Genomic DNA, 23,266 nt, shown 5'->3' on the forward strand with positions numbered 1-23,266 from the left:
CTCTTGCAGAGTCTGCCACTTGAGTTTGCTAAACATCTCCGCAACGCCATCACGCTTACCAAATAACCCTGTGACGAAACGCGCCGCTCTTCTTTGGATATTCTCTGTCTCCTCTGTGAACCCGACCTGGTACGGATCCCACACTGATGAGCAATACTCAAGTATAGGTCGAACGAGTGTTTTGTAAGCCACCTCCTTTGTTGATGGACTACATTTTCTAAGGACTCTCCCAATGAATCTCAACCTGGCCCCGCCTTACCAACAATTAATTTTATATGATCATCCCACTTCAAATCGTTCCGTAGACATACTCCCAGATATTTTACAGAAGTAACTGCTACCAGTGTTTGTTCCGCTATCATATAACCATACAGTAAAGGATTCTTCTTTCTATGTATTCGCAATACATTACATTTGTCTATGTTAAGGGTCAGTTGCCACTCCCTGCACCAAGTGCCTATCTGCTGCAGATCTTCCTGCATTTCGCTGCAATTTTCTAATGCTGCAACTTCTCTGTATACTGCAGCATCATCCGTGAAAAGCCGCATGGAACTTCCGACACTATCTACTAGGTCATTTATATATATCGTAAACAAAGTTCTTAAATGTATTAATGACTGGTTTTCTGCGAATTTTCTCACCCTCAGTTTTTGAAAAGAGACAGCATATTCAGTTCTGCGCATCTAGGGGAACTATACAAATGATAAGTGTGACACATGGTGAGGAAATAATAAACACAGTGGTAAATTCAAAATTCTTAGGTGTCCTTATCGATGAGAATTTAAGCCGGAAAGCGATACTTTGGAACTCATATAACAACTTATTTCACCCACGTTTGTACTTAGAATCATTGCAAATTTTGGAGAAAGAGAGAGAGAGACAAATCAGTAATCTGACATATTTTGCATGTTTTCATTCAGTAATGCCATATGATATTAATCTACTGGGGTAGCTCATAGAAAGGAAAGAAGGTTTTCGCTGCTCAAAAACATGCCGTAAGAATAACATGTGGTCACACACGATCAACTTGAAAACATCTGTTTAAGGAACTGGGCATTGTGATTACTGCTTCACAGTATATTTATTCCCTCACGAAGTTTGTTCCAAGTGATCGATTTCAGCACGAAACGAACGATGGTGTATATAATTACAATACCAGAATGAAAAATGACATTCACTGCTTCACGTTAACGTTGTCTTTAATACAAAAAGAGATGCAAAATGGCGCAACTAAAATGTGTGATTTTTGAGTGGTATAAAATGTCTGACAGACAGCAGAGGAAAATTTGAAAACAAAGTGGAGAAGTTTCTCCTTGACAGTTCCTCCTCTTCTGTTATTGTAAAGTGTGAAAGGTTGGGGGGTCGAAATTACTAAAAGATATATGTATATCTTGTTTCTAAAAATAGAAAACTATACAAATGCTCAGCATGCAGTCATATGTGCAAATTAATTTGTAATGTGAATGTATAATGGCTCGTTCCACATCGTTACGTTTTGTGGTGGAAAATAATCCATGGAACATGAAACAAACTAACTAACTAACTAGGTAGTCTATCCTGTGCAAACCTCTTCATCTCTGCATAACTAACGCAACTTAAATCCATTTGAACTGGCTTCCTGTATTCATGCCTACATCTGCCTACGTAATTTTTTGTACACTCCACACCTCCCTCCATTTGCAAACTGGCGTTCGCTTGATGTCGCAGGATGTGTCCTGTCAACAACAGATTTCTTTTTTTTTCCAGTTCAGTCCAACAAATCCTCATCAGTTATCCGCTCGACCAATCTAATCTTCTGCGCACCTCCATAACACCACACTTCAAGTTTCATTTCAGTATAAGGCTACAGTTTGGACAAATACTGGGTGTTTATAATTAAAGTACATCAACTCACAGAGGTCGGGTGTGGACTGTAATTATCGTATGGTAGCGAACCTTGGCAGATACTCTAATGCATTAATGCCGAACCGATTTGCGCTGAAAAAAAAAAAAAAAAAAGAAATTAGTTCTAGTTTTGATCACCAGGTGCTATTCTAGCAGTGTGAATGCAAGAAAGACGTATAAGGATGTTTCTGTATTGGATGGGTTAGGAACGGGACATGGACAGAACAGGTCAAACAAGCGAGGAAGCCATAATGTCGATTTTATTGTTTACCGCCACGTACCCAATTTGTTCAATCTGCGCACCAGACATGTCGGCGAGATGCTGAGTACGTAAAATGAAGTGATCAACAGTTAATCGCAGTAGTTCCAGTGTAATCTGAGCAAAGTGCTACTGTGTACTGGCCTTCCGATCACGTAGAGGCTGAACGAGTCGCTCTTTTAGATATCTCCAGCTAAAAGTCGTATGGATTCAGATCAGGTGATTTTGCGGGCCAGGCATCTGGAAAATCCCTCGCGATAACACTCCCTTAGAAGGCTGCATTTAGCAGATCTGTCACTGGGCGAGAGACATGAGGTGTCGCCCCATCATTCACGAAAACAGTGGTTTCCATACAGATGTGCTCTTCCAAAGCAGGAATCAGAAGCTGTACAAGGAGGTCTTGATAATGTGGAGTCCCCATGGTACAGCTGACAAGCCCTTTTGGAGTATTCTCGTCGAAGAAGAACGGACCGACAGTAAAAGGGCTTGTGGATCCACACCATACAGACATACAGGGTGGTCCATTGATCCTGACCGGGCCAAATATCTCACGAAATAAGAGTCAAACGAAAAAACTACAAAGAACGAAACATGTCTAGCTTGAAGGGGGAAACCAGATGGCGTTATGGTTGGCCCGCTACATGGCGCTGCCATAGGTCAAACGGATATCACTGCATTTTTTAAAATGGGAACACCCGTTTTTTACTACATATTCGTATAGTACGTAAAGAAATATGAATGTTTTAGTTGGACCACTTTTTTCGCTTTGTAATAGATAGCTTTGTAATAGTCACAAACATATGGCTCACAATTTTAGACGAACTGTTGGTAACAGGTAGGTTTTTTAAATTAAAATACAGAACGTAGGTACGTCTGAACATTTTATTTCGGTTGTTCCACTGTGATACACGATCCTTTGTGAAGTTATCATTTCTGAGAACGCATGCTGTTACAGCGTGATTACCTATAAATACCACATTAATGCAATAAATGCTCAAAATTATGTCTGTCAAACTCAATGTATTTCGGTATACGTGTAACGACATTCCTCTCAACAGCGAGTAGTTCGCCTTCCGTAATGTTCGCACATGCATTGACAATCCGCTGACGCATGTTGTCAGGCGTTGTCGTTGGATCACGATAGCAAATATCCTTCAACTTTCCCCACAGAAAGAAATGCGGGGACGTCAGATCCGGTGAAAGTGAAGGGCATGGTATGGCGCTTCGACGACCAATCCACCTGTCATGAAATATGCTTCAACCGCAAACGAGCCATGTGTCGGATATCCATCATCGCCATTCTGTCATCTAGTGAGACATCTTGTAGTAACATCGGTAGAACATAACGTAGGAAAGCAGCATACATTCCACCATTTAGATTGGCATCGATAAAATGGGGGCCAATTATCCTTCCTCCCATAATGCTGCATCATACATTAACCCGCTAAGGTCGCTGATGTTCCACTTGTCGCAGCCATCGTGGATTTACCGTTGTCTAATAGTGCATATTATGCCGGTTTACGTTACCGCTGTTGGTGAATGATGCTTCGTTTCTGGTTCATAAAAATATGGTACGGGTGCAATCGATGTTGATGTAGCATTCTCAACACCGACGTTTTCCAGATTCCCGATTCTCGCGCAATTTGTCTGCTACTGATGTGCGGATTAGCCGCGACAGCAGCTAAAGCACCTACTTGGGCGTCATCATTTGTTGCAGGTCGTGGTTGACGTTTCACATGTGGCTGAACACTTCGTGTTTCCTTTAATAACGTAACTATCCGGCGAACGGTCCGCATACTTGGATCATGTCGTCCAGCATACCGAGCAGCATACATAGCACACGCCCGTTCGGCATTTTGATCACAATAGCCATACATCAACACGATATCGACCTTTTCTGCAATTGGAAGACGGTCCATTTTAACACGGGTAATGTATCGCGAAGCAAATACCGTCCGCACTGGCGGAATGTTACGTGATACCACGTACTTATACGTTTGTGACTATTACAGCGCCATCTATCACAACTAAAACATTCATATTTCTTTACGTACTACACGAATATGTAATAAAAATGGGGGTTCCATTTTTAAAAAAATCGCAGTTGATATCCGTTTGACCTATGGCAGCCCCATCTAGCGGGCCAACCATAGCACCATCTGGTTTCCCCCTTCCAGCTAGACAAGTTTTTTCGTTTGATGCTTATTACGCGAGATATTTAGCCCGGTCACGATCAATGGACCACCCTGCATACGGTGAGTGCAATGGGTCTTCTCGCACAATACGCGGTTTAACAGTAGCCCAAATCTGGCAGTTCTGTGTATTCACTGCAGCCTGTCGTGTAGTATGTGCCCCGTCACGCCATAGAATATTGCCCAGTCGCATGCCATTAATTTCGGTCCTTGCCAGAAAACAAAGACCGAATTCACAAGATAGGCGCGGATCATGAGGTTTCAGTAGCTGCGTCGTCTGGATCTCGTACGGGAACCAGTGTGAAGTAGACCGCGAAACTTTCCTCATTGTTGACCATGAGATGAACAATTCTCGTGGCGCAGCACGAGCATTAGCACGTGTTCCGTGGTCAGTTACAGCGCAAGCAAACTCGTCAATAACTTCCACCGGGACGGGATGCCTTCCTCTTCAGGTGATACACCTAACTCACCCACGTTCACGAATTTCATTATCATTACCATTTAATGACGTAGGTTCTCTCGTCACACACCTCAATGAAGTACTGTAATTGCTGTCGTTCACATACAGTTTTCCTAAAAGTGCACGTTGTCTCTTTTCGACAGCCATACTGTTCATGCGCGTTATCGCTTGTCAAATGACAGCGTGGATGTCATACCGTCATACCAAGAGTGTACAACGTCAGATTTTCACCTGGTGACCTAAATAGGAACCAAGACGTTTTCCTGCATACATCGGCTCCGCATTAACGCTTTAGAATAGTTACCAAGTTTCGCTGTCGTACGATAATTGCAGCCCATACTAGACCTCTGTGAATAGGTTCATTTTAATTACACTACTGGTCATTACAATTGCTACACCAAAAAGAAATGCAAATGATAATCAAGTATTCATTGGACAAATATATTATACTGGAACTGACATGTGATTGCATTTTCTCGCAATTTTCGTGCATAGATCCTGAGAAACGACTACCCAGAACAACCACCTCTGACCGTAATAACGGCCTTGATACGCCCGGGCATTGAGTCAAACAGAGCTTGGATGGCGAGTACAGGTACAGCTGCCCATGCAGCTTCAACACGATACCACCGTTCATCAAGAGTAGTGACTGGCCTATTGTGACGAGCCAGTTGCTCGGCCACCATTGACTACACGTTTTCAATTTGTGAGAGATCTGGAGAATATGCTGGACAGGGCAGCAGTCGATCATTTTCTGTATACAGAAAGGCCTGTACAGGACCTGCAACATGCGGTCGTGCATTATCCTGCTGAAATGTAGGGTTTCGCAGGGATCGAATGAAGGGCCGACCCACGGTTCGTAAAACATCTGAAATGTAACGTCCACTGTTCAAAGTGCCGTCAACGCGAACAAGATGTGACCGAGAGGTGTAACCAATGGCACCCCATACCATCACGCCGGGTGATACGCCAGTATGGCGATGACGAATACACGCTTGCAATCTGCGTTCACCGCGATGTCGCCAAACATGGATGTGACCATCATGATGCCGTAAACAGAACCTGGATTCATCCGAAAAAATGACGTTTTGCCATTCGTGCACCCAGGTTCGTCGTCGAGTACACCATCGCAGGCGCTACTGTCTGTGATGCAGCGTCAAGAGTAACCGCAGCCGTGGTCTCCGAGCTGATAGTCCATGCTGCTGCAAACGTCGTCGAACTGTTCGTGCAGATGGTTGTCTTGCAAACGTCCCCATCTGTTGACTCAGGGATCGAGACGTGGCTGCACGTTCCGTTACAGCCATGCGGATAAGATGCCTGTCATCTCGACCGGTGGTGATACGAGGTCGTTGGGATTCAGCACGGCGTTCCGTATTACCCACCTGAACCCACCGATTCCATATTCTGCTAACATTCATTGGATCTCGACCAACGCGAGCAGCAACGTCGCGATACGATTAACCGCAATCGCGATAGGCTACAATCCGACCTTTATCAGAGTCGGAAACGTGATGGTACGCATTTCTCCTCCTTACACGAGGTATCACAACAACTTTTCACCAGGCAATGCCGGTCAACTGCTGTTTGTGTATGAGAAATCGGTTGGAAATTTTCCTCATGCCAGCACGTTGTAGGTGTCGCCACTGGCGCCAACCTTGTGTGAATGCTCTGAAAAGCTAATCATTTGCATATCACATCATCTTCTTCCTGCCTGTTAAATTTCGCGTCTGCAGCACGTCATCTTCGTGGTGTAGCAATTTTAATGGCCAGTACTCTATAACCACCTGACACTTTCAGGAAAGACTTTCCACCATCTCAGTGTAAAATCCCTAGGCTGCCCCCTGTCGGAGGCTCGAGTCCTCCCTCGGGCATGGATGTGTATGTTGTCCTTAGCGTAAATTAGTTTAAGTTAGATTAAGTAGTGTGTAAGCTTAGCGACTGATGACCTCAGCAGTTTAGTCCGGTATGAACTTACCACCACCACCATCTAAAATCCTTACACGCACGTCTGGAAGAACAGACACTGTTGACGATCCACAGCAGTTCAAAATATATTCTCTGACTGCCAGTACCTTGTTATCAGCTGTATTAGGTACAGATCTACTAACCAGTAGCGACATATGAAATTTTGTTCTGAACTGGGATAGTAGATCTATACCTAATACAGATGATATCAAGGAATTGGCAGTCAGCGAATAAATAACGAATCAAATGTAACATGTTAGCAGTTGACGGGTTGGCTGCTTTGGAGGAGGGGACCAAATAGCGAGGTCATCAATCCCATTGGATTAGGGAAGGACAGGGAAGGAAGTCGGCCGTGACCTTTCAATGGAACCATCCCGGAATTTTCCTGAAGCGAAACCTAAACCAGGAAGGCCGGACGCGGGTTTGAACCATCGTCTTCCCCAATGCGAGTCTTGTTAGCAGTTTCCTCTTTGTCAGAATTGCTTTCTTTGCTATTGGTTCAAATGGCTCTGAGCGCTATAGGACCTATCATCTGAGGTCATCAGTCCCCTAGAACTCAGAACTACTTAAACCTAACTAACCTAAGGACATTACACACATCCATGCCCGGGACAGGATTCGAAACTGCGACCGTAGCGGTCGCGCGGATCCAGACTGTAGCGCCTAGAACCAGTCGGCCACCCCGGACGGCTTTGTTTGCTATTGCCAGTCTGCATTTCACATCCTTTCTCCTTCTGCTGAAATCATTTATTGTGCTGCTGTAATAGCAAAACTCATCGAGTAGAAGCTATAACCCTGCCTCACTCCCTTCTCAACTACTGCTTCGCTTTTATGCCTTCGACTCTTAATAACTGCATTATGATTTTTGTACATACTGTAAAGAACCTATCTCTCTCCGTCTTTTACCCCTGACACTTTCAGAATGTCAGAACCACCCTCCTTAAAACGAGAAAACCATTTCGTAGCCGTGCTGTGTGCAGTGACATTACCCCCATACACAAAGCAAGTGTTTCTGGCTACCTTCGCTACTGTCACCCCTCTACTGAACTCGAACGGACGAATAAGTCGCAAATGATCATACCATGTAAGCTTTCACGGCCGGTATTGTCTTCACTTAAAACTTCCGGGCTGATAGCTTTACCTCCGAGGATGTCTTCCGCAGTCGGAGACGAAACGTCAGGAAAGAGTTTTACACTTCGACCACGACCTGTCAGCCCGGAAGTTTTAAGTGAAGAAGTCGCAAATGTTCAGATTCCTCCACTTGGTACTTCTTCCTCTAGCGCCCACATTTCCATCATCTCTAAATGATGTAATAAGGATATGTAACCTCAAATAGCAACAGTGAGCTACAAACAAAAAATGACAATCGATAAACAAATCAATAGCAACCGCAATATCAACATGCAAAACAGATTCGTTACGGAATGAGATTTTCACTCTGCAACGGAGTGTGCGCTGATATGAAACTTCGTGTCAGATTGAAACTGTGTGCCGGACTGAGACTCGAACTCAGGACCTTTGCCTTTCGTGGTTAAGTGCACTACCAACTGAGCTACCCAAGCACGACTCACGTCTCGTCCTCACAACTGATGGTAGAGCACTTCCCCACGAAAGGTAAAGGTCCCGAGTTCGAGTCTCGGTCCGGCACACAGTTTTAATCTGCCAGGAAGTTTCAAAAACTTTACGAACTTATGCTGAAATTAAATGTCGTGTGGCGAGGGCCTGCCGGCGGGTAGACACGATCGCCGGTGCAAGTCCTTTGAGGCGACGCCACTTCGACGACTTGCGCGTTGATGAGGATGAAATGATGAAGACGACACAAATACCCAGTCCCTCAGCGAAGAAAATTTGCAACCCAGCCAGGAATCGAACCCAGATTCTCCAGCATGACAATCCGGCTGTCTGTCCACTCGGCTACGGCGACGGACACGAATTTCTGCTGAAAGCTAATACTCGCACTTTTTTTTTATTAAATTCTTTATTGACATAACAATAATACAATAATAATTATACATATGTGTCCCACCTCCTAACATGATTAGTGGACCATTAATTGTTACATAAGTCTAAGTTTTTTGCAGCTTACATTACAGTTTTGTTGTTAGTGAGCTACTGTTAAGTTCCTAAGGTAGTGTTAGATTCTTACCACAACAATGGGCAGTTTAGTTTTACCTACTTCTAACCTAGAAATGACTACTAACTGCAGCGTCACAGGTGTGCCAGTAAAATATAAACTTACTTGGAGTGGCCAGGCTCCTCGAGCTAACCCCGGGGAGCATGCCCCTGGCACCGGGCCGGCCAAGGTTAGTAATCGCTGCAGTTTCCTATGTTAGTATTCTAAACTACGTCCTACTACTACTAGCTTAACCTACGTCATAGTTGGTGCTTGTCGTAATCGGTGTGATTGATCCCACCCCCCTAATCCCATACGTGGCGGTTTGCAACTAATGGAAGTGGGCCATTCCACGCACAGGCGGAATGGGATTGGGATCAGGTCATTATCGGTTGGTTAAAGAGTTCGGTGTTTATTCTTGATCCCTCAGGCATTCTATTAAGACCTTTCGTGATACCTCTTCTGCTAGAGCGTTTAGGGTATGGAATGTGTCTTCTCGTCTGAGAAGATTATATGTCTCGTTGTTTGGAAGTCTGTCTCTGAGTGTCATAGCCACGTCATTGAAGAGAGGGCACTCGAAAACCACATGATCAGGAGTTCCCTCTGCCGCGCCACAGTCACACTCGGGGGTTGCCCTTTTCCCAAACCGACATAAATATGTCGGATAGGGTCCATGACCAGTGAGAAAGTGGATGAGTCCTCGTGTGGGTTCAAAATATTTCATGGTCCCGCGTTCTTTAACATCAGGTAGAAACTGAAATGTTGTTCTCCCCGTTTCATCTTCCTCCCATATCCTCTGCCACAATTCCTCCCCTCTGTTCCTTATTCCCCTTTTATCCTCTACTCTCACAACCATGATATGTTATTTTTTCCCCATTCCCTTTTTTGGCCCAATACCATGCCGCTTGTTCGCGTATTTTAATGTCTAACGGGCAGAGCCCCATTATGACTAACAGGGCTCCCCCTGGTGATGTCCTGTAGGCCCCTACTGATCTTAGAATGATATTCCTTTGGACTCTTCTCACTATCATGGCGGGCACGACCCGCGTGAGCCTGTGCGCCCAGACTCCCGAGCCGTAACCCACTACTGAAGTCAAGATGCTATTGTGATATAGTCTGATGAGATGAGGGGGGAGATGAAATCGTTTATGTCCTATGGAAATGAGATTATTTAGTAGCTGGAGGGCTCTCTGAGTCACGGGTTCTATGTGTTTTCCAAAGTTCCATCTCTCGTCAATTATAACTCCCAGATATCGCGCCTCTCGTCTCCGAAGAACTGGTGAGCCTTCAATTCTGACCGTGGGATTCCTGACAAGCTGCCCTTTTAGCAGTAAGTAAGTGGATTTGGTAGGAGATATTTTCATCTTCGTTTTTAGGCGCCATTGGTGCAGTTTTTCAATGGCCCTTTCAATCTTTGGCTCGATGTCCTCTCGGCTACGACCGCCGACCAGCAGGAGGAGGTCGTCTGCGTAGGCTATCACCTCTAGCACTTCCTCACTTTGTTGCAGTTCGTCCAGTAGTGGTTCCATGTGGATATCCCAGAACAGGGGCCCCAGAACAGAGCCTTGGGGACATCCCTTTGTGATTACTTTTCCAATTCTCCCGCTAGGGGATGATAGCCAAACCTCCCTGTCTTTACAATAGCTCCTCAGACATCCATAAAGCGGCCCTGGACACTCTTTCTCCCGCAAGCAGGAGAAGAGCGAAGGCCACCACAGGTTGTCAAAGGCGCCACTAATATCCACCATGATGCCGACGACGTACTTATGCGGGGTCGAGCCACAGACCTCAGCCGCCAGAGAGATGGCATCAGATGCCGACCGCCCCGGCCTGAAGCCGAACTGCCTGCTGCTCATCCCCCACAGTACCCGGTGGGCCGTCAATCTGTCAGCCAGCAGTTTCTCCAAGAGCTTCCCAAATAGGTCCAATAGGCAGATTGGCCTGTAAGATTTAGCTTCAGTTGGATCTTTCTCCGGTCCTTTTTTAATTATTATCACGTTCGCGGTTTTCCACCTCTTGGGAAACCTTCTTTGTCGGAGGCATTCATTGAAAAGGTGAGTTAGCGGCGCGACTAACTGGGGTGCCAGAAATTGCACCACCTCAGCCAGAATGCCGTCTGGTCCTGGAGCTTTCCCTCTTTTTAGGGATGTTATTTGTGCAGCTACCTCCTCTTCCGAGAATGGGTAGACTGCCGTGTTGTTGTTATAGTCCACTAGATATGCGTCACGCAGTTGCTTCTGGACTTCAGTTTCTTCATCCGCATTGTCGTCAGGCAGCAGGGACTGGAGAAGGACCTCAGCAGTTTCCTGCCAAGACTCCGTCATCCCGTCCCCTCGCCTGACTGTTGATAACTCCAGGGGAGAGCGGATTTTTTCCCTTACTAATTTATAAGGGAGACCCCATGGATCTAAGGCTAACTGGTTCAGCACGTAGGTTTCCCAGCTACGCATTCTCACTTCACGTAACTCCTTCTGGAATCTTTGTTTGGCCTCCCTGTATTGCAACTGCCATCTTTGTCTCTCCAGCCAGACGACACTGCGCTTGTAGTTTCTCCTTAGCCTTCTGACAGATTGCCGTAACTCCTCTAATTCAGGCGACCATGGTGATGGCGAGGCCGCCACGGCCTTCCTCCTGGTTGGTACAGCGACCCTCACCGCTCTATGTACTGCACCCACCAGTCCCTCGGCTCTGTCGTCTACGTCTAGGTCTTGAAATGCGTCACCTTCTGGTAAGGCAGGAATGTCGCACTCCGTTGCTAAAAGTTCCCAATTTGCTTTGTTATAGTTAAATTGCACCTCCCACCCTATGGTCCAGCGGCATTCTCTTTCACTTAGAGTGAAGGTTATCAAGTTGTGGTCACTCGTGGTGGCATTGCTTACGACTATCCAATTTTTTATTAGGTTAGCTGCATTGTGTGATGTAAGGGTCACGTCTATACTCGTGCCTTGTCCTCCTCCTGCTGTGTATGTAGGAGGATTGCCCGGCCTGTTGGCCACCACGAGCTGCGAAGCCATAAGAAATTCTTCCACTTTCTCGCCGTTTGCGTCTCTGGTGCCACTGTACCACAGGGGGGATTTTGCATTGATATCAGCTGTTATGATTATCTTTCGTCCCCGCAACGCCGTGGTAACTCTTGCTAGATGTTCTAAGTGTTGTTCTATCTCATCTCCGTACTGAAAATACATATTTATGAGAATAATTACTCCCATCGGGGACTGAAGCTCCACGACGTTGCAGTGACGTGTTGCGAATTGTGTGAGCGTAGTTACCCTCAAAAGTTTGTTTGTTATTACTATTGCTGCTCTAGGGTCCTCATCTCTGCTGATAATTTGCCAAGTAGTGGCAACAAAATCTAGTTTCCCAGCTTGGGAGTACGGCTCCTGTAGGCAGAGCACGTCCAGTCTCCTCTCCTCCACCTCTTTACGGAGCTCCTGCATAACAAGTCGACTGTTGTGCGTATTTAACTGTCCAATTATTATCTCAGTCGTCATGGGAAGCATGTATGTATGTGGTCGTCCGGCCAGGTCTTATTCCAGTCGAAAGCAATTCGTCCGTTTGCCAGTACGGCCTGTTCGTAAATGTTCTGGAGGTCAAACTTTTCGCCACGTCTCTCAAAAACTTTTTTCAGTAAGTTCCGCAGGGCTCCGAAATCAGTGGGGAGATTCACTGACTTGAGCTGTATTCTGTCCACAGCCTCCATTAGCGAGAAGGTTACCTTTTTACCCTCTTCGTGTCCTACACGGACCACATGCCGTAAGGCAGTGGCCAGGGTGATCGGCTCTTCCAGCCTGGCCAGTAGCATCGTGTACTCGATGTTGGGGTATACCCTTACCGGGTCCACGGGTGGCAATCTGACCACTGTAGTGTTCTGCATTGTGGACTTTAGGCTTGTACTGGTAATAGCACTATCTTGGATGGGTCGGTTTTCTTTGGGTTTTGTCTGGGATATTGCAGTCATAGGATGCCCTTGCCGTTTCAGGTGGATTGTCGGCTTTGTTTCCCGGCGTTGAGGGGCGGGATCTATGTTCTGTACGGGAAAATCTGTTTGTATGCTTATGTCAACCATATAAGGCTCTGTTTGTATGGCCTTGTCTATTATTTCTGTTTTAGTGGCACCCGAAAGCGCCAGCAGGAAGTTCTTGAACTTGGTTGCCCTCATAGCGTCCCGCCTCCTCTTAGGAAATACGACTGTGGTGTTCCACTTCCGTATTTATATTGTCAGCCGCTGTCCCAGGTCCACAAGAATGACGGACTTTCATATGGCGGAACAATATTGGCCACCTCGATCACCTGATTTAGCCCCCCATTGATTACTGTGTGTGGGGTTTCGTTAAAAACAGAGCTTTTTCTCCTCCGCCTCCAGGAAACGTCGGTGAGCTGCGAAAGTGGATAACACAAACAGTTGCCACCACACAACAAGACTGGCTCAATAGGATTTGGCAGGACATCGACTGCAGGTGGGACACTTATCGTGTTGCATAAGACAGCCCCACTGAACACTTGTAAGTAAAACTTGAATTCAGAGCTATATCTAACATTAGTGTAAGAGGGTCACTCCAAAAGGAATGCACACTATTTTTATAAAAATACAGTTTTCATTCTGCATGTGTGAAAGTTTTAAAGTGTGTAGATACATCCTTCCCCCTTGCTTTCAAACTTAATTCAACCTGTTCTCGTTAGTGGCACCGTCACAGCATGTCTTCAAGATGGCTGCTACACTTGACGTTCGTCAGAACCAACGTGCTGTCATAGAATTCATGGGCTGTGAAAACGAGACAGTAGGGAACATCCACAAGAGGTTGAAGAAGGTGTATGGAGATTCTGCTGTCGATCGCAGTACAGTTAGTCGGTGGGCGAGCAGGTTACGTGATGAAAGCGGGCACGGCAATTTTGAGGATTGTCCTCGCAGCGGCAGGCCTCGTACTGCACGCACTCCAGACAATGTGCAGAGAGTTAACGAATTGGTGACTGCTGACAGACGCATCACAGTGAACGAATTGTCACGCTACGTTGGGATAGGGGAAGGAAGTGTTTGCAGAATACTGAAAGTGTTGGCGTTAAAAAAGGTTTGTTCCAGGTGGGATCTCAGGATGTTGACAGTGGCTCACAAAGAAACAAGAAAAACGGTATGCAGCGAACTTCTGGAACAGTACGAGAATGGTGGAGATGAATTTCTTGGAAGAATTGTGACAGGTGATGAAATATGGCTCCATCATTTTGCACCAGAGACGAAGAGGCAATCAGTGGAGTGGCATCATGCAAATTCACCCAAGAAAAAAAATTCAAAACCACACCTTCTGCTGGAAAAGTTATGGCTACGGTGTTTTTCGATTCCGAAGGACTCTTGCTTGTGGAGATCATGTCAAATGGAACCACCATAAATTCTGAAGAATATGTGACGACACTGAAGAAAGTTCAAGCTCGACTGAATCGTGTTCGACCACATCGGCAAAAGCAGGATGTTATGCTGTTGCACGACAATGCACGACCACATGTCAGTCAAAAAACCATGGAAGCGATCACAAAACTTGGATGGACACCACTGAAACACCCGCCTTACAGTCCTGACCTGGCTCCATGTGACTATCATCTCTTTGGGAAACTGAAAGACTCTCTTCATGGAACAAGGTTTGAAGATGATGACTCCCTTGTGCACGCTGCCAAACAGTGGCTCCAACAGGTTGGTCCAGAATTTTACCGTGCGGGTATACAGGCGCTGGTTCCAAGATGGCGTAAGGCATTTGAGAGGGATGGAAATTATGTGGAGAAATGAAAATATTGTTCCTAAAGGACGTATCTACACACTGTCAAACTTTCAAACATGTAGAGTAAAAGACGGATTTAAAAAAAAATAGTGTGCATTTCTTTTGGAGTGACCCTCGTAAGTTATTTACCTTTTTCACAATTAAATGTTACTTTTGTATAACAAATATACACACCAATGAGCAAAAGAATGATGACCACCTGTTCAATAACGTGTTGTCTCACTGCCCAGACACAGTAAACGGAGATTCTGCTTGGCATGGGTTCTATAAGTCCTTGATAGGATTCCAGAAATAGAGAGTAAGTCAGGAGGAAAGGTATATGCTTTGAGGAGTGATACTGGTGGTGAATCTGAACAAAAAACTCCTGATAAGCTGACTCCCTTTTCTTAACCGTTTCCGGGTAAACTATCGAAAACAACTAGGAACGGGAAACGTGTAGCGTCGTCCTTACTAACCAAGTCAGTACGCAGTTCACTTGCGCATGGTGCACTTGTTTACCTCACATCTCAGTCCGACAGTGCTTGTCGTAGTGCACGGTACTACGGTGTTGTTACGTGATCAACGAATACAGTTGTGTACAGTGAAAATTCCACGAATCTTCACACATGCAGATTATGTTGACGTGGTGTTTCGAAACGGTTCAAATGGCTTTGAGCAGTACGCGACTTAACATCGGAGGTAATCAGAACTACTTAAACCTAACTAATCTAAGGACATCACACACCTGCATGCCCGAGGCAGGATTCGAACCTTCGACCGTAGCAGTCGCGCGGTTCCGGACTGAAGCGCGTAGCAGTCGCGCGGTTCCGGACTGAAGCGCGTAGCAGTCGCGCGGTTCCGGACTGAAGCGCCTAGAACCGGGCGGTCACAACGGCCGGCGACATGATGTTTGTCTATGGTTTGTCCAATGGGAATTCTACAGCTGCTGTGCGACAATGCCAACAAAGATTTCCGAATCGCAGAGTGCCAGATAGCAGGGTGTTCACCATGGTGTTTCACGGTTTGCGTGAGCGTGGTACGCTTCCCAGCGTAAATGTTGTCTCTGAACGTCCAGTACAACAAACTCTGAATGAAGTTGAGAACATTCTTCAAGTAGTGGAACGCAACCCTACTACTAGCTCTAGAAGAATTGCTGCCCAAGTTGATATTCCACAAGGCCGAGCGGTTCTAGGTGCTTCAGTCCTTAGGTTACTTAGGTTTAAGTACTTCAAAGTTCTAGGGGACTGATGACGTCAGATGTTAAGTCCCATAGTGCTCAGAGCCATTTGAACTATTTTTGGTATTCCACAAACATGAGTGATACGCAAAGTACACGAGCACGGTCTGTGTCCCTTTCGGCAGAGTGTACAACATTTGCGTGAACGAGATGCTGGCACCCGGCAAGAATTCTGTTAGTGGATCATTGCCAATGAGCGATTAATTCAACGTATTCTGTTCACTGACGAGTCAACATTTACCCGCAACGGAATCAACAACACGCGCATCTCTCATGTATGGGCGAATGAAAATGTGCACGCTACTGTGGAATCGAATTTTGGACGACGTTTCTCAGTCAACGCGCGGTGCGGTATTATTGATGACCAAGTCATCGGTCCAGTTGTTTTAGATAACCGTCTTACTGCCTTGAGTTCCTTCAAGATGTGTTACCACAATGCCGGCCGTTGTGGCCGAGCGGTTATAGGCGCTTCAGTCTGGAAATGCGCGACAGCTACGGTCGCAGGTTCGAATCCTGCCTCGGGCATGGATGTGTGTGATGTCTTTAGGTTAGGTTTAAGTAGTTTTAGGGGACTGATGACCTCAGACGTTAAGTCGCGTAGTGCTCAGAGTCATTTGAACCATTTGTTACCAGAATACGTGGAGGATATCCCTTTGGCAACACGAGCTCGTATGTACTGTCAGCATGATGGAGCTCCTACACATTTAGTACGGCCATTGACACAGTATCTCAACACTACGTATCCTCGTCGTTCGATCGGTCGCCGTGAAGTCATTGCTTGGCCACCGAAGTCATCCGATGCTACCCCATTGGATTACTGTTTGTGGGGTTGGCTGATGAGCGACGTCTACAAGCGCAGAGTGGACCAAAGAGGGGAACTTCTCGCTCGTATTTCACCAGGTGCACCGGCATGAAATGAGCGTTAAGATACAAATGTGTCGATAGGGAACATTTGTTGTGAACGAGCCTTAATTTTGTTGTTGCTGTTTGGTTGGTATGACATCTATCAAAGATATTTAGTATTTAGTATGGAACAAACAACATCATGTTTTCATCGTGTTAACAATGTCGAATTTGTACCAGAAAGTGATGATTTGCGGAAAGCATTAATTTTTTGTTTTCATTTGAAAAAAAAAAAGTGCTGCAGAGTCGCAACGAATGCTTGTCGAGGCATATGGTGATCATGCTCTATCAGAAGCAACATGCAAAAGATGGTTTCAACGGTTCAGAAATAATGATTTTGATGTAAGAAATGAAGAGCGTGGAAGACCACCAAAAAAGTTCTAAGACGCCGAATTGCAAGCAATATTGGATGAAGATGATACTTTGAGTCAGAAGCAAATGGCAGCAATGTTAAATGTTGCACAACAAACAATTTCTGACCGTTTGAAAGCTATAGGAAAGATCCAAAAGTGTGGAAAATGGGTGCCACGTGAATTGAATGAAAGACAGATGGAAAACCGAAAAACCTTTATCAAATTTTGCTTCAAAGACGTGAAAGAAAATTTTGCATCGAATTGTTACTGACGATGAAAAGTGGATTTATTTTAAGAATCCTAAACGGGAAAAATCATGGGTTAATCCGGGACAACCATCAACATCGACTGCAAAACCAGATCGATTCGGCAAGAAGACAATGCTCTGTGTTAGGTGGGATCAGAAAGGTGTGGTGTATCATGAGCTTCTAAAACCCGGTGAAACTGTGAATACTCTTCGCTACAGACAACAAATGATCAATTTGAACTTTGCATTGATCGAAAAAAGAGCAGAATGGGCCAGAAGACATGGCAACGTAATTTATTTACACTTCAATGCACCTGCACACAAAGCAAAACTGGTTCAGGATACAATCAAAACACTTGGCTGGGAGCTGCTACCCCACCCGCCGTGTTCACCAGACTTGGCCCCTTCCGACTACCATTTGTTTTCATCAATGGGACACGCATTGGCTGAGGAACACTTCGATTCCTACGAAGAAGTCGAAAATTGGATGTCTGATAGGTTAGCTGCAAAAGACGAACATCTCTATTGGCGTGGTGTCTACAAATTGCCAGAACGGTGGTCAAAATGTATAGAAAGCAATGGTCAGTACTTTGAATGAAATGTTTTTACTTTTCAATTCAAAATTAGCGTTAAATTTTCACAAAAAAAATGCTCATTTCATACCGGTACAACTGGTACATGTTTGTGCCCAGGTAAAGTAATGCAAACCTGAGCTCCGATCGGCGACACAACACCTGTCTGCAAGAGCAGCAACGTGCATTGAAGTTGACAGTGGACTGTTTGAACATCTTCTGTGAGGAAACGTAAACAATTAAAGAAACCATAACATAACAGTATCTTAACAGTTTGCCGTCCGCGCGTCTCGTACAAATTTATTCGCTTGGAGACGACAGCGCTAATTCGTTAGTTCTCATAAGTTCTCAACCGTGTTCCCCTACTTTCATGAAATTTCGAAGCCATACATACGTAAATAAATACAAATTTTTTTTTCTTTCGTATAATTGTTTATTTGCATTGTGAGGCGTGCTGACCCCTGCTTATGCGTTGGTTTTAACCTTGACTGTTAGTCTGCGTTTGGTTTCCCGCGGTTATTGCGGTTATGCCGTGGTTCTTCCTCTTTCTACGTGTGGCAGCAGCGGTGTGTATCGATATTGGCACCTTGTACTATCTTTGGTCTGGTGCTTATAGTTTCCGGCTGGCCGGTGTGCGGCAATCGGTCGGTTGGTGTGGATCAGCCAGGAAATCTTCGCGCGGCGCAGTGGGCCGGGCCCGCTGGCGGTCTCTACGCAGTGTCGGAGTGTGTGGGAGCTGTTCCCATTGCTACGAGGTTCGTGGCTCACCGACCCACATCAAAGTTGAGTAGTGATTTAATTACCGAAGCCAGTCCGCTCAGATTGTGCCGTTGGTTTTCATGGTTGGCTGTTGGGGGTATTCCCGTGAGCAACAGCGAGTGTTCGAGTTGGCGGAAGTTTGGCCACCATCCGTTGGATGTTAACTGTATTTTGGTTATTTGAAATTCAAGTGCACCGACGGAATTTTCCGCCTTGTGTTAGCGTTCCAGTTACCTGCCCTGGCCTCTGACTTAAAATTCAGGCAGTGTCCTTTCCTCACCGTGTTGTCGCTGTCCAACACGTGTGTGTAGTTTTGACAGCTTATGCATACTTGGTTGTCGGCGGCTACGCCTTTTACCTTTTTGGCTTTGGAGTTCCTCGTATACTGGTCGGGTGGAAATCAAGTCGTCTTGTCGGTGGGTCCATTGGCTGTCTCTTAGTTGGGTTGCCGGCGGATCGGATATAGATGGGCCGACTACCTGTCTTTCCTAAACCCCCAGAAACTTCTCAGCGCCGCTGGCTGTACTGCCTTTTCTTATTGGTGTTTGACTGTGTATTTTAATGGCTTATAGCCGATGGTTTGAATTTGTATGCTTTTAGTTGCGTTTTAAATAATGGGTCTTCAGCCGTTTTAAAATTGAAAGTTCCTTACTTGTCACGTCTCGCACTGTTTGGGTCTTCAGCCTCCCTTTTAAAATTATGTAAGGATAAAGCTTTGGGCCTTCTGCCTTTTGAAAATTTATTGTAGTTCTGTCTTTCAATAATGGGCCTTCAACCACTTTAAAATTTAAGTTCCTTACTTGTTAAATCTTAGACTGTATGAGCCTTCAGCCTGTGTAAAATATTGTTTAAAGATAAAGCTTCGGGCCTTCTGCCTACTAAAAATTATTTTAGTCGTTTTGAGTAATCGGCCTTCAGCTGTTTTTAATTTAAAGTTCTCGTCTTTCAAGTATCAGGCTGTGTGGGGCCTTCAGCCTAATTGAAGATAAGGCCTTCTGCCTTGTGTTTTTTTAAATTAATTTTACCTGCGGTGTTAAATCATGGGCCTTCAACCGTCTTTAAATTAAACTTGTTTGCTTTTCATGTGTTAGATTTGTTGGACCTTCAGCCAAGTTATAGAACTTAGTTACGTGAGGCCTTCTGCCTTTTAAATATTCTGCTTTGAGTCTGAATTTTAAGTTAATGGCTTTCAGCCGTTTTTAAATTTAAGTGGTTGTGCCCTTAAGGCTTAAGATAGTGTGGCATATTCAGTTGATAACTAAATTCCAAAAATTTCTGCTGTATTGTTTGGACGAGTAAATAAAGTTATATGTGTTTGAGTGTAACTTACAGCCCCTTTTGGCCCCTTTCCACAATTCCAACTTTCTATTCTGCGCTGCGGACTTAAGGAGGGCGTTTCACATTGTCTTTGGTATTTGTGTTTCATATAATTTGCAGCAAAACAGTCTCCAAGATGTAACGCAACTCCACAAGGCTTGCACATTAAGTTTGTTGTTCCTTTCTTTGGTTTTTGGCCACTGAGCGATACTATGCACACGACACCACTGTGGTGTCACCGGACGGCAGAGAGTTAATTTACCGTCACCTGCACCTTTCCCGTTACTAGCTGTTTTCATTGGTTTACCCGTCTGCGGGTAGCAGACGGTTAACAAAAGGGCAAATGTTTATTAGAATTTTTTTTTTTTTTGTTCAGAATCACCAGTAGTATTCAAGCAATATCCGCAAATTACGGAATGGTGGTTTATGGGCAACCTGCCGATATGTGTTCCAATGGGTACAGATCAGGAACAATTGCTGTCCAAGACGTCAATGTGAATTCACTATAACGCCACTCAATCCACTGTAGCACGTTTCTGACCTTCCAACACGGACAATTATCCTACTGGAAGATGTCACCGCTGTAGGGGGAGACTTCAGGCATGAAAAGATGTAAGTAAAACTCCTCCCGCACAGGCCATGAAAGCCCAAAGGTACTGACCGCCCGCCGTGTCATCCTCAGACCACAGGCGTCACTGGCTGCGTATATGTAGGGTCAGCACACCGCTCCCCCGGCTGTATGTCAGTTAACGAGACTGGAGCCGCTACTTCTCAGTCAAGTAGCTCCTCAGTTTGCCTCAGAAGGGCTGAGTGCACGCCGCTTGCCGACAGCGCTCGGCAGACCGGATGGTCACCCATTCAAGTGCTAGCCCAGCCCGACAGCGCTTAACTTTGGTGATCTGACGGGAACCGGTGTTACCACTGCGGCAAGGCTGTTGGCGAAAAGATGTAAGTGGTCGTCAATAATGTTTACTGTCTTCATGATGCCTTCGATTACCACCACAGATCCCACGGAAGTCCAATTCAGTGTACCGCATGGCATAATCCTGCCCTCACCGGCCTGCATCTGTGGCATGATGCACGTTTCAAGAAACCGTTCGCCTGGATGACGGAGTGTAAGGACCCAATCATCGACCTGGTGTAGCAAGAAATGCGGTTCATTCAACAGGCGACATGTTTCTATTGACCCACGGTGAAAATGCAGTGATGCTATGCCCTCTGCAATCATAGGTGACTATGTCGCTGGGTCGCTGGGTCAACAGGAGCACGTAGGGGTAGTGTGATGTGGAGCTCTGTGTTCAACAATGACGTCAGAATGGTGTGCTGCGAAACTGTTGCCTGCAACAGCATCGTACTCTGTCACTGCCTACTCTGGATTACAAAGTGGTGAATCGTCCGACCTCTACGTTTTGCTGTGAGACATCTACATCTACATGGATAATCTGCAAATCACATTCAAGTGCCTGACAGAGGATTCATCGAACCACCTTCACTATTCTCTATTATTCCAATCTCGTATAGCGCGCGGAAAGAATGAACACCTACATTTTTCAGTACGAGCTCTAATTTCCCTTATTTTATCGTAGTGATCGTTCCTACCTATGTTGGTCGGTGACAACAAAATATTTTCGCGTTAGGAGGAGAAAGCTGGTAATTGGAATTTCGTGAGAATATTCTGTCGCAACGAAAAACGCCTTTCTTTTAATGATGTCCACACCAAATCCTATATCATTTCAGTGACACACTCTCCCATATTTCGCGCTAATACAAAACGTGCTGCGTTTCTTTGAACTTTTTCGATGTACTCCGTCAGTCCTGTCTGGTAAGGATCCCACACCGCACATCAGTATTCTAAAAGAGGACGGACAAGCGTAGTGTAGGCAGTCTCCTTAGTAGGTCTTTTACATTTTCTAAGCGTCCTGCCAATAAAACGCAGTCTTTGGTTAGCCTTCCGCACAACATGTTCTATGTGTTCCTTCCAATCTAAGTTGTTCGTAATTGTAATTCCTGGGTATTTAGTTGAATTTACGGCTTTTAGATTAGACTTATTTATTACCGAGCGAGGTGGCGCAGTGGTTAGATACTGGACTCGCAATCGGGAGGACGACGGTTCAATCCCGCGTCCGGCCATCCTGATTTAGGTTTTCCGTGATTTCCCTAAATCGCTCCAGGCAAATACCGGGATGGTTCCTTTGAAAGGGCACGGCCGACTTCCTTCCCTAACCCGATGAGACCGATGACCTCGCTGTCTGGTCTCCTTCCCCAAAACAACCCAACTTATTTATCATGTAATCGAAGTTTAACAGATTCCTTTTTAGCATTCATGTGGATGACCTCACACTTTTCGTTATTTAGGGTCAACTGCCACTTTTAGCGCCATTCTGATATCTTTTCTAAATCGTTTTGCGGTTTGTTTTGATCTTCTGATGACTTTATTAGTCTGTAAACGACAGCGTCATCTGCAAACAACCGTAGACGCCTGCTCAGATTGTCTCCAAAATCGTTTATATAGATATGGAACAGCAAAGGGCCTGTAACACTACCTTGGGGAACGCCAGAAATCACTTTTACTCGATGACTTTCCGTCAATTACTACGAACTGTGACCTCTCTGACAGGAAATCAGAAATCCAATCACATAACTGAGACGATATTGCATAAGCACGCAATTTCAGTACGAGCCGCTTGTGTGGTTCAGAGTCGAAAGCCTTCCGGAAATCCAGAATTACGGAATCGTGGTCATCCAGTACCATACGCCCTTCGCCTTGTTCCACCATCCTTCAGCCACTTTCCTTAGGTTCGCCGACAGACGACCAGCATCGCCGTTTCAAACATTCTTGTTTCCCTCTGCAGCGCCTCAACAATGTGACCTTTGTCAAAACCGCCTATGTCAGTGGCTGTCTGCATTTGCGGACCGTATCTTCGCTGTAATGGCTATTCGTCTCTCTTCCGCCTACATTCATTCTTTACAGCGTCACATGCCCGCAAGACTACCTGAAGGCATTCAACTTCGCGGTGGGCAGTGATCACAATGTTTTGGCTCATTAGTGTAAATAACCTGTATTTACGTTTCCTACTCAAATGGTTCAAATGGCTCTAAGCGCTATGGGACTTACGATCTGAGGTCATCAGCCCCCTAGACTTAGGACTACTTGAACCTAACTTACCTAAGGACAACACACGTATCCTTGCTCGAGGCAGGATTCAAACCTGCGACCGTAGCAGCCGCGTGGTTCCAAACTGAAGCGTCTAGAACCGCTCG

At 45.5% G+C, this 23,266-nt stretch overlaps 1 pseudogene; it reads right to left on the reverse strand.

Moving 5' to 3' along the window:
- Positions 1-20,827: 20,827 nt before the first annotated feature.
- LOC124719142 lies at positions 20,828-20,945 on the reverse strand (annotated as a pseudogene).
- Positions 20,946-23,266: the final 2,321 nt, after the last annotated feature.

Source organism: Schistocerca piceifrons, chromosome 10 (assembly GCF_021461385.2).
Source record: "Schistocerca piceifrons isolate TAMUIC-IGC-003096 chromosome 10, iqSchPice1.1, whole genome shotgun sequence".
Classification (NCBI taxonomy): domain Eukaryota; kingdom Metazoa; phylum Arthropoda; class Insecta; order Orthoptera; family Acrididae; genus Schistocerca; species Schistocerca piceifrons.